This window comes from Temnothorax longispinosus, chromosome 12 (genome assembly GCF_030848805.1).
Source record: "Temnothorax longispinosus isolate EJ_2023e chromosome 12, Tlon_JGU_v1, whole genome shotgun sequence".
Lineage (NCBI taxonomy): Eukaryota > Metazoa > Arthropoda > Insecta > Hymenoptera > Formicidae > Temnothorax > Temnothorax longispinosus.
The window spans coordinates 1420782-1433507 of NC_092369.1; the positions used below are offsets into that span (position 1 = coordinate 1420782).

The 12726-nt window shown below is 36.7% G+C and overlaps 1 long non-coding RNA gene across 1 annotated transcript; it reads right to left on the minus strand.

Moving 5' to 3' along the window:
• Positions 1-4093: 4093 nt before the first annotated feature.
• Positions 4094-7030, minus strand: LOC139823195 (uncharacterized). Its single transcript, XR_011734725.1, has 2 exons — positions 6653-7030; positions 4094-4483 (listed from the first exon to the last, which is right to left on the minus strand). It is a non-coding gene; the product is annotated as an uncharacterized lncRNA (long non-coding RNA).
• Between the last annotated feature and the right edge of the window lie 5696 nt (positions 7031-12726).

The following is a 12726-nucleotide window of genomic DNA, read 5'->3' on the forward strand; positions in this document are numbered from 1 at the left end:
ATTCAAAAAAAACAGTACAAATAGTTTAGAAAATTAGTCAATACGAATAGTTTTTTAAATAAAAAATAAAATTTTAAAATAAAATTTTAAAATTAAACAATATTATAATGTTTGATTGCACAACATTTAAAATTAAAATTAATATAAATTTTAAAAACTTATATAAGAGAAGGAGATGCGTTTTCTTACCCTCTTAGAAAATATTCCAAAATAGTATACACGTTAAAAAAAGAATAGATAAACTTTACATGAAGAAAATATCTGATAAATCATCTCAGAAAGTGCATGTTGTATCCTAGTCTCTTCTGTTGTATCCAAGCATCGAACGTAATATACCTACAAATAGATAGAAATCCATTATTAGTTTATCAAACAGTTAGTTATCAAACCTTTTAAATTTATAACTTTATAAACTTTATATTTTATTAAAAATTTAAATTTTATAAATCTTATACACCTTGTGTCAGCTACTTTTTTTGCAGCATGAAGCTTTTGATGAGCAGTCCATGAATCCATTTATTGCAACAATTAGATATTATGCAATCACATTTTAGACCATCCGTTAATATCCATTGTTAATATCCATTGCATACAGCGCAGTACCGCAGTATCGTTGTCCTCGTCAATATTACTGGCAGAATCATTGAATTTATCTTCTTCCAATGACCCTGAATCATGGGCATTCTTCACTTTCTTTTTCTTCTCAATGATTTTTACTTTCTTCAAACTTTTCCTTTTGTTTTTATTTTTATTTAATGTAACATTTTTATTTTTTAATATATTTTCCCGTACTTTTTCTCTATTTTGTGGTGACGTCAACTCCTGAGCATGTTGTTTCCTTTTTGTGGCTCTAGACTTCTTAAGTATTGGCACAAGTACAATTTCTTCAAATGTCGTAAGAGAGGAAGTAGAAGTAGATGCAGTTGTCAAGGTAGAAACAGTTGTAAGCTCAATATTGTTAAAAGAAATGTTGCTAGTTGGTGGTAGCAGGAGAACTGTTGCTTGCTCAAAGAGGGCAGCTAACCGATATTGCCGGCGGTTCATTAGAAGAAGTGGTATCGTAAACAAATTCGAATTGGACAAGAGATTTATTTAATTGACTAACATCACTGACATCAATTAACTGTTGGTCGTTTAGTAACGCATCTGGTTCTCTATTTTCTGACTAATTAGAGGTATTTCGCAGTGTTTCCGAAGCATTAAATATTCTAAATGCATACTCTGTATTTGCTCAGGATTATATGGAAATATTCCACAAGCTTTGAAACCTTCTGTACCGTTACTTACAGTTGCTGCAAGGCTCCAAGCGTTACACAATAAACCTCCAAATTGGTATCTAGTTAGCCTTCGTCCAGGATGGCCAATGATCCAATTCGTAACTGCTTTTTGCCAAAATGTTTTTAGAGGTTTAAAAAATGACCTGTCTAATGGTTGTAAATAATGGGTGGTATGACTTAAAAGGCAAAGTAAAATTATTTCATTTTCGGCTGCAAAATCAAGTACATTAAGGGGGAACATACACGTAGACCGCAAGAAAAAAAGGTGAAATTCGGGAATTTTCATCTTGGAAACTATTAATTCGATTCGATTCTGTTTTTTTTTTATTTAAAAGTATCTACATTGAGGCACGTTCACAAATTTTTTTAAAGGAATACATTTCCTCGAAGCGCTGTTCTCGTGGCCGGCGTAAAATGTGTTCCTCGCGGACACGGTTCACGGTTCCCAGAATATCTCGAGAATGGCTGGACCGATTTGCTTCAAATTTATACACAATGTTTTACGATAATTTTTCTCGTTTCCATCGGGAGATTTTTTTTTACTCAACTAGTTTTTTTTTTATCAGACTATAAAGGTCACATTCATTTTTCGACCTAAATTTTCGACGTCTTTATAGTCTGATAAAAAAAAACTAGTTAGGTAAAAAAAAATTTCCCGATGGAAATGAGAAAAATTATCGTAAAACATTGTGTATAAATTTGAAGCAAATCAATCCAGCCGTTCTCGAGATATTCTGGGAACCGTGAACCGTGTCCACGAGAAACACATTTTACGCCGGCCACGAGAACAGCGCTTCGAGGAAATGAATACCTTTAAAAAAATTTGTGAACGTGCCTCAATGTAGATACTTTTAAATAAAAAAAACCGGAACGAATCGAATTAATAGTTTCCAAGATAAAAATTCCCGAATTTCACCTTTTTTTCTTGCGGTCTAGCTGTATGTTCCCCTTAATGTCAGAACAATGCGAGCTATGACCATCTAATATTAACAGCACCTTTTCATTTCTTTTACGTGGAACAAAATGGTTTTTGAGCCAGCCGAGGAATAGTTGACAATTTACGTACGCACTTGTCTCTCCCATTTGTACACGGGATCCAGGAGGAAGGTCGTCTTCAAATTCAGGCCTTTTTCTTTTGCCTTTAAATATGCAATAGGGGGGTAAAAAGTTGCCTTCAGCATTACAACAAGCAATTACACTAATAGTTTCCCCCTTTTCTGCTAAAGTAACATGATGTACTTCTCGTGACCCTTTAGTTGCAATAACTTTGCCAAAATCGTTATTCAATTGAAGACCAGTTTCGTCCACATTATAAATTTTGGATGGTTCATTAAAGAAGTTATTCTCTTTACATATTTTTGATAAAAGTTGAAAATATTTATTAACTTCTTCTCGGCACATACCTAATCCACGAGCAATAGAAATTCCTTCTGCTTTTCTTATTGATAATACTGGGTGTCGAATCATAAAATTACGAAGCCAGTCATATCCAGCTATTTCTTTATCTTGATTGAACATATTAGGAAGGTTATTTTTCAATGCAAATGCAAAAGCTAATTTACGAACAGCAGTTGCAGTCGGTGGAAATCCTGTACTCTCCATCTTCTGTATTAGTTCAAGCTCCCGAGTAGAAATTTATTCAGGCGTGCCTGTTGTCATGTACGGCCCTGATCAGATATGAATGAGGCATGCCTGACTACGGCATGCCAGATCAGGTCCTGACTGGTGCCATATCAAGCATGCTTGGTTATATATAACCAGGCAAGCCTGATAAGGCAATAGTCAGGACCTTATTGAGTATCCCTTAATACACAAATTTTCAAAGGTCATATCAAAATTAATTAATAATTATAATTAATCTGATATTATTAATATAATATCTATAATAAAACATTGAAGGCCTTTTTTATTTGATTAATATTATTATTGTAGGAAGTACAATTCGTCTTCTTTCATCATATAATATTAATATAATATTATATCATATAGCCAATTCAAATTTTATTACTCTTTTTAAATTAAATTTGTTTCTTAAGATGATTTTTGAAAAAATATATATTTGCGCTGGTTATGACATATGCGTAGACTATATATAACACTTACATTAAATTAAGAAGTCGGCCAAATCGCACTACCGCGCTCGAAACTCATCGCAACTCGCTGAGTGGAATATGCGGCGTCTATGCATCGCGCCCCTAGGTTGCTGAGCCGATCCCGTTGTCGGTCGGCTAATTCGCACTACCGCGCTCGTAACTCATCGCAACGCGCTGAGTGGAATACGCGGCGTCTATGCATCGCGCTCCTCGGTTGCTGAGCCTATCCCGTTGTCGGTCGGCTGATTCGCACTGCCGCGCTCGAAACTCATCGCAACGCGCTGCGTGGATGCGCGGCGTTCGTGCATCATTCTCCTAAGCTGCTGACCCGGTCCCGTGGTCGGTTCGCAAGTTCGCACTATCGCGCTCGGAACTCATCGTAACCCGCTACCGTAACCTCGCGCTCGTTCCCTTAACCCCGCGGAACAAGTTATTACCGGACAGCAAACTCAACCTTTGTTTGCTGTCGCGCGATGCGTCCTCATGCTCTTGCATCCGCGTATGCGGTTAATAATCGTAACGGAACAAAAGAAGAATAAAACAAAATACTAATTGGCTGAATCGCCACTTAACCCCTTCCCCTTACACGGCTGTAGCCAAATCAATCCTACTTATCGGGGTTTTACACTTATCCTAGTTTCGATTTACTTATACCTAAATGACAAACGCTCGCGTCTATTTTTTATGCTGACGGAGTCATTGCGTTCCTTTTTATTTTATACATATATATATATATATATATATATATATATATATACTCTACATATTAAACTGTCTATGTACATTGGTGGAGTCCTAGATCTCCACACCGGACCGCTAAGCGCTTTGCGCTTATTCGCTCGATGTCGCGGCGTCCGTTGCCTCGGCTTCCGACGTCCTCCGCGTCTGGTGCGTAGCCTCCTGGCCGCTCGTCCCCGGCTGTTCACCCCGTGAACGTCTGTCGGTCGTTCCGGGTCGCTGGCGTTGCAGCTGGATTATGGGCTGCTTAGCCGGCACCGGCTTGGTTGCCCATACCCCTTTACCGATGTAGTACGCATCGGTCAACGCCGCCCCGGTCCTCGGCGAGATCGTGATGCCTCTGGCTGCGTCTGGTGGGTCGCGGTCATCGGACGGCTGCAACGTTACGTTTTTCTATGTGCGTTGCCGTACGTTTGGCTTATGTGTGGCGTAAGGCAATTCTCACGTAAAGTGGCGTAAGACGCTACGGCAATGTTCGTGCCGCGGCCCTTACGCGGAAAATACGTGCCATGGGACGCCACCCTTAAGAGTGCCATTCTAACTTTAGTTAAGACTGCGTTATGTCCAAAAGTACCCTAAGAGCAAAAAGTCAACTTTAAGTCGACTTCTACCGAAACTGACTTGGCAGAGAAGTCGACTTTTTTAACCCTTCGCTTGTAACGTCTTTTTCGGCACCTGTAACTGGTAACGTCGGTCACTCTTTTCCGACGCCTAAAAAATACTTTAAAGTGTTCTAAAAAAATCTGAAAAAATTCATGTTACCTTATTAACTATCCTACTTTAAGGATCAATCGCTATATTGCCGATTTTTTCATTTGTTTAAACAATATCCCCCCCCCTCTCCCTTCGAGCTACAGAGGACAGTCACTTTCGCCAGGGCACGAGTGACCCGACATTACAAGCGAAGGGTTAAGGACGAAAGTCGACTTCAAGTCATACAGTGCCAGACTAGAGTCAAGCTCAACGGGGTCTTCTTTCCCCGCTAATTTTTCCAAGCCCGTTCCCTTGGCAGTGGTTTCGCTAGATAGTAGATAGGGACAGTGGGAATCTCGTTAATCCATTCATGCGCGTCACTAATTAGATGACGAGGCATTTGGCTACTATAATGAGAGTCATAGTTACGACCGCACCGGGGGGTCTGGGGGGGCGGTTAGCCCCCCCAGAATTCTCCCCGTGGTCGGAGTGCGATCAACGTCAGCAGTACTTCCCTTCACGCTAGAATCAGAGCCGACACCGGGGATTTCTCCCTTACAGAGCCCATACCTGACGATTACGTACTCCCGGACAAGCCGACCCTTCAAACGTAGGGTACGGTTTCCCGTAACGCACTCATGACTCACCATGACTATTGTACCTGTGGTGTTCCCCAGGTAGCAGGGTTTCTGCAGCGGGCGTGATCCACTCGGATTAGATCAGCCCAACTGACAGGGTTGGGGTGCCATAACACCCCCATTATAGGTAATGCGCAACATAAGCTTCATAGCGCGACCCACACTAGGCCCTCTATGCCGCTCACTCGGCTATGCGAATCCTCTGCCCCTACGAGTCCGACACCATCTGGTAGGGCACCGGTAGCCTCCCGGCGGGGCTCCCTACCCCCGTAGTACTCGTGTCGAGCGATCTTAGCTCACGTTTGACGAGTCGCCGTCGCTGGTTCCATGCCCCCAGTTACCACATAAACGCACAAGTCGCCCCGTACTATTAACGCGTCGCTCATCGGTTGCCCGGAGATCCGGGATTCGGCAGCAGTCGACGCGCCTTATATACGGCACGTGGTACGCCATATACCCCGCTCGTATTGGGCACCTCCCACGCACGAGCACGCCGCGCTCGCCTCGCGAAACGCTACCCTGTTCAGTACTACCGGCTGCATCCGTTACCCAGCTGATAGGACCTGGGATTGGGCAGCAGCCCAGCAGTTTTATGGGTAAAGGGCACAGGGTGCACCGTTTACCCGCGCTTGCTTGAATTTCTTCACGTTGACATTCAGAACACTGGGCAGAAATCACACTATAAAGATAGTGTGATAGTGATAATCATTCACGTACTCTCTAAATCGCATAGAGTGCATGGTTTCGCCACTAATATATTAGAGTGATTGCGATAGTCACTTCAAAAGAGAGGGTTGTCACTCTAATTTGAGTAAATGCGGGCACTCATAAGGGTGAATTTTTCACTCAAATTTTTAGAGCGCCTACTCTACCGGATCTTTCATTTTAAAGCTATAGTGAATCACGATTCACTAAAGAGACTGGTAAATGACTCTACCAGAGTAAAATTTTCCACTCAAAATTGTAGAGTCGTAGAGTGACATAATTCACTCGTATAATATAGATACTTATCTACTACACTCGAAAAGAATGCTCTTTCACTCAAATGGAGTGCGATTTCATTCCAAAACTTATAGAGCGCAATTTAACTCTTTCTTAGAGTGGCAAATCACTCGAAGTGCGCAGGTTCAGTTTTCACTTTTCATTACTTGCATCTCACTTTTTTTTTTTTTTGTGTGATATTTCCACTCTCCGACTTTTAGAGAGTACTTACCTTAGGAATGCGATAACATCGAGAACCCTTAGAATATGGTGTGATCATCATCCACGTGCTTATTTTAGGAAGGTGATAACACTAGAAATCTCTTAGGATGAATCATTTAGACTAGAGTAAAATTTTCCAGAAAAGCGATAAAATCCTTTTTAGGTCCTGTAAAAAGAGAAATCTCAGACTGAAGAAGCAGTTCTCAGCAGTTTCTCGACAGTTCTTCACCTCGCAGTGCGTATTTATGACATAGTTACTTTAGTGTGTAAGTTTAAATCTATTGTAAGTAAAATTATATAAATTCCTGTGATATAAATTCCTTTTTTGTGGAATAATAATTACCTATAGTAGCAAACGCTCACTGACTCTCGACGTAATTGTCCACAAAATAGCTATGTTTAAAAAGCTAAAAAGCAAGACAATAATATATCACACCCCTAGGAAAATACTGTCACAATTCAAAGAAATTTTGATTTTGAATTAAGCCCATAAAAAGTATGCCTAAAATGTTACGTGCTATAATAGTGTCACAAGTTTATAAGCGATATCCGAATACGGCAGAAGTTATTCTTTTAAAATTGACACCGCAACTTGGACAATACAACGGACAATAAAAATACCTTTGATAAAGACACGTAATATCGCTTCACTTACGAATAATTGAAAATAATGTACACATGCTAGTGTCTCTCATGCAATAATACAGTACATGTATTTTCAAGCAGTACTTTCCAGAATTTTTATTTCTAATACATCTCACAAAACCATTGTGAAAAGCGTTAATAATCTCGTTAGTTGTCATTATTGCCTAAATATCGACGCAACTGCATAAATAGGAAATTTGCAGGGAACGCACGCGGAACAGTCTATCATGAGTCTGCTAAGTACGAAGACATTTATGTGCGTTATAATCAGTTTGACAGTGTGTCAATATACTCAAAGTCAGTACATCGTATTCGACAATCCCAGCGATGTTACTTTTCCTGATGATGATGGTGAGCAAAAACAAAAATTTTAAAAATCTTAGTTAATTTGATCAACATATACAATTTGATTATTGCTTGCTGCAAGTTTATATTATTTTTCCTATATCTAAATGTGTTTTTTTTTTCTGTAATAAAATCCGAATAAAGTTGTAGCATCGTTAACTTGCAATCTAATGATTACGATAATGTAATATTTAAATAATTCACTTTCAATAAGATATGTAATTTCATGTATGACTTTCACACATAGTTCTTAGTATTTCCACCAAAATGACAATGAGCATCTTATTCTTTTCGCTACACTGACATTTTTTCTTAAACGACGGATGAAGACTCGGTTAGAATAGTGGGCGGACATTATGCGGGGCTCGGAGATTTTCCATTCATGGCAGTGGTGCATCGACTCGTGGGCAAAGGAATAATCGGGAGTTGCGGCGGCACGGTCATATCCAGAAGATGGGTTCTCACAGCCGGCCATTGCGTAGTAGACTACCCGCGAAGATTTTTCGTAGTGTTCGGTATCGTCGACAAATCTGGAGTTGGATACGATTTTCTGCAAGGCCCCGGTGTGTCGATGATTACGAATCAAGCGATTCCACATCCGCAATACGCAAAGGCCTTATACAATGATATTGGATTACTCTACATGCCACAAGATATTCCCTTTTCCAGTAAGTACATTTAAATCGATATTTTTTTTCCTTTTTCCTTTTGCGTTTATTTATTTATTTATATGTCGGCATTATTTTATTATTCTACGGAAAAGTTAATAATGCGGAAAGTTAATAACAACTTGAATAACAAATAATCTTATAAATGTGAAAAGGAGACTCAATAATCAAAAATCATAATGTGTATCTATGTACAGCTCTTTTTATGATCTTTGATACACACTAAAAAAATATCACAAATCACTATTAAACTACTAAAAAAATATTACTAACGTATATCGTGCCTCAATGTTTATTTTAAGAAACTATTAGTTAAAAATATAATATTGTCCAATTTTAGGAACTATTCAGCCAATAAGACTCGCGTTTTATGACGAAAGTTTTATAAACAGAGATGCTCAAGTGCTCGGTTGGGGAAGAGATCGTATGGGTGGCGATGGTACTGTAAGACTTAAGTATGCTACATTGCCGATTATAGAAAATAATGTATGCAAGAGATACTGGTCCATCAGCGACAAGCACATTTGCACGGCCGCAGGTTTGGGACGAGACGCTTGTCAGGTAAAGTAATCACAAATCATACAGTTATAATTTATAATAATACACTGCAAAATAAATTATAAGTATAAGTGGAATACTCTAACGCGCAATATAAATTATATTAAATCATTTTAAGCAACTTTAATAAATAAAATTTGAAAGTATCTCTGTGTTTTCGTAAATTTATTATTTAATATTGTACTTTTAGGGCGACAGCGGTGGTCCTCTCATCGTAAGAAGAAATGGCCATGCCCTTCAAATCGGTATTGTGAGTTACGGAGACGCATATTGTCCTAGCAACTTACCTGGAGTGTTTACTAAGGTTTCTCCATTTATAGACTGGATTCACAGAGTTATGAAGCTATATTAATGCATAACTTTAATATCATCAATATGATCAATAATTTAAATGTATTATGTAGTGTCTTATAATAAACACAGTTGTTTACGAAAAATGTACATGCATTATATGTATATTTTAATATTGATTTGTTAATACTGGTACATTTAATATCATCGATATGATCGGTAATTTAAATGTATCAGTATTATAAGTCAATATTGAAATGTAGATTTAATGCATGTGCATTTTTTATAAAAAAAAAACTGTGCTTGTTATGAGACAATATAAAATACTGCACTTATAAAATTATATATTCAATTATATACAGTAGACCCCAATAAAACACGGGTTCATAATGTTCATATAAGATAGGTTTATATAACACGGATCCGTATTACACGACAAAAAAATTTTAATATTTGTTTTAAAGTATAATAAAAAATATTATACTGTTACATCTGTAATATTTATTTTACATTTTTTATAATAAATCTTTATATCACTTTTGTAAATATGCATACATTTCCATATGCATACATATGTATACATATATGTAGATACTTGAATGATAGCGATGTTTTTGTAAAATTTGAAGAAAATAAAATATAAGAAAAGATGTTAATTGGCCAATGGACAAACGAGAACTCGGCTTGGCCGTTTTTGATTCGCCGATTATATTCGAGTTGTCGCTAAATCGTTTAGCACGTCTTTCGAATCGCGGGGCGATTGTTTGTCAATGTATTGATCTGCTGTCTAATATAATGTTTAGAAACGTCGATGCTTTGCTCGATCTGTCTTATCTTAATATTGCGCGATTGTAATATTTCGTTTCTATATATTTCATTTCTACACTCGGCCGTCCTGACTCTGAAATCTGACCTCAACTTTTGACTGTCAGAGTACTCGAGAGAGTACTCAGCTAACCACTATCATATAATCAACAGACGTCGAAGTCTCAAAAGTCCTTCATGATCGTCTATCTTTCTATAACTATCTATCATTACGCAATGCTATAAATTATTAACAAAGGCGGATGGTGACTTCATTGATCATTGATGACGTCAGAAGTGAGAAAAATATCATAAAAATTCTTGCAACATACATTAAAATAAAAATGTTTTTTAATAAGATACCGTTTGCAATTGATAGAATATAGACTTCTAAAACATACCGAAAACTTCTCTTTTGTTTAAGTAATCCACATATGTCAAATTGAATTATGCCTAATCAATTAAGGACGAAAACAACCCGTTTTACAGCTGCCGAATTGAAATAAATATTTGCTTTCACATATTAAATTATAATTATTGTTAAATTATTATTAAACAATTTATTAGATTAACTATTATTAGACATTTATTTTAAATATAAAAACACTACACTAGAACGAAAAATACCGCTGTACGTAGCAAGAATAATTTAGCTTTTTAACATCATTTTTCACTCTTTTCAACCTAATTTTGCTAGATGTGACATTGTGTGTACTATCATCGCAGACTTGGCAATCGAGCTAAGATAGGAGCCTTAAAAATACAGAATTCGTTGATGTCCACTTCTCCATGTTCGTGATTAATTATAAAATAACTAATAATATCGCAAACAAACAAACTATACGTATACATTATATCTATCAAAAAATTCTCGATAAAAAGGCTATAAAAAATGGCCGACATAAAAGAGGATGGACAAAATAAACACATGATTTCTTTAAGAAGAAATGTGCAGTCGCTGGAGCATTGTAAGATCACAATAAGGAATTAGTTTGAACTTTTCGTGTCAATCATTCGGGCAATCATTACAGCGCTGTTCTAAGCTGTGTGCTGAGGATTGCTTTATGTTTCGCAAATTATTAAAGAAATAACCAAGTTAAATCAGAAATATATGTTTCCTTATTTATAGCAGTAATACAATCACTTATAGGCTGGGTTCGTCTTGACGCTTTCAGCGCTGTAAGCATCATTCTATCTTCGTTGCACATCGAATATCAAACGAGGCTAGAACGATGCTTTCAGCGCTAAAAGTGTCAAGACGAACGTAGCCATAATGGTACAAACCGGCGATATTAATAAATTAATTATAAATCAAATTGAAATTGTCGATATTATAGCATTCGTTTCTGCCTCTTGTACAACCGTTACGTCAAGATAATGGCAAACTGTCAAGCATCACGTATCAATTTCCATGCTCAAAATCTATCCCTCGGTTATCCAATTAAAATTCGAGTAAAAATCTCACGGGGTCTAAAGAATTCCTAAAATATCGTTTGACGTGTATAACGCTCTCAAATGCATGATTAATGCCTTAAGGTAAAGGTACCAATACCCGGACACTTAAGCATAAGAAATGTACCAATACCTGGACACGTATCTGTCTGGATACCTTTAAAAAAATATAAATTTATGAAAATAAACGCTTGGATATTATAACTGAAGTTTCAAATTATAAGAAAAAATACTTTTATCTTTGATTTTAATTCGCGTTATACTTATAAATAATAAAGGTGTCCGGATATAGGTACATGTCCGGGTATTGGTACCTTTACCTTAATTAAAATTTAATAATATATATCTGTTACGACTTACCGTTAGAAACAGCTACTTACCGTTCGCATATCCTGATACCGATGACCAGTAACCGCTATCGTATGACAATCCAAAGAACAATAACTGTCATGTCGTTTGTTGCGCTGAAGATCATTACTTTCAACTTAACAATTAAAGATTTCTCTTTTATTTACAATGCCGATGCGATTAACAATTATCTCATCACACTTATATTGTTTTTTTTTACGACTAGCAGATTCAAACCTTTGCATTTTCGATTTAATAATAAAAAAATTTTAATTATTTTATCTATGTTGATTTATGCAAAAGTTAATATTCGAGCTTCCGATGTGACTAATAATAAACAGATTTATATAATAAGATAAAGACAATAAAATCTTGTAATATACAATACTCTCTATGCTTTTAAATAAAAAAATTTACTAACGTTAAAAGGTAATTAAAAATACAAAATAGCGAAATATTTTTTTCAATTAGACGGAAGATGTATTAAGTCAGAAAATAAAGAGAAAATTACGGAAAATGGTTTATCGCATCATATGTCATGCATATCATATTAGGTGGCGTTGTGGAAGGTAAAGAATGACAAAGATTGACAGAATTCTTCTAATAATGTATATATGCATAATCTATACAAAATATTATACAAAACATTATCGCACAACTTATAATCAATATCGTACAATTCGTATTCAATGCTCGCCGCTGACAGCGCGGACATATTTTCGTTCGTTTGACATATTACACAGGCGCACGTAATTATTAATCTCCCCGCTTGTACGTACCGTGTCTCTAGATACGTACATCGAAATCTCGTCTATGTAATATGAAGACTTCCTTTCGCTCCTCAACATTACTATATAATAAGCCATTCCTCAGACGAAAAGACTAATAATATAAGCCGTTTACTTTCAAAATAGTGTAAATTCAATTTCATGAATCTCGCTAAAATTATAATATATTAATATTATTATACATT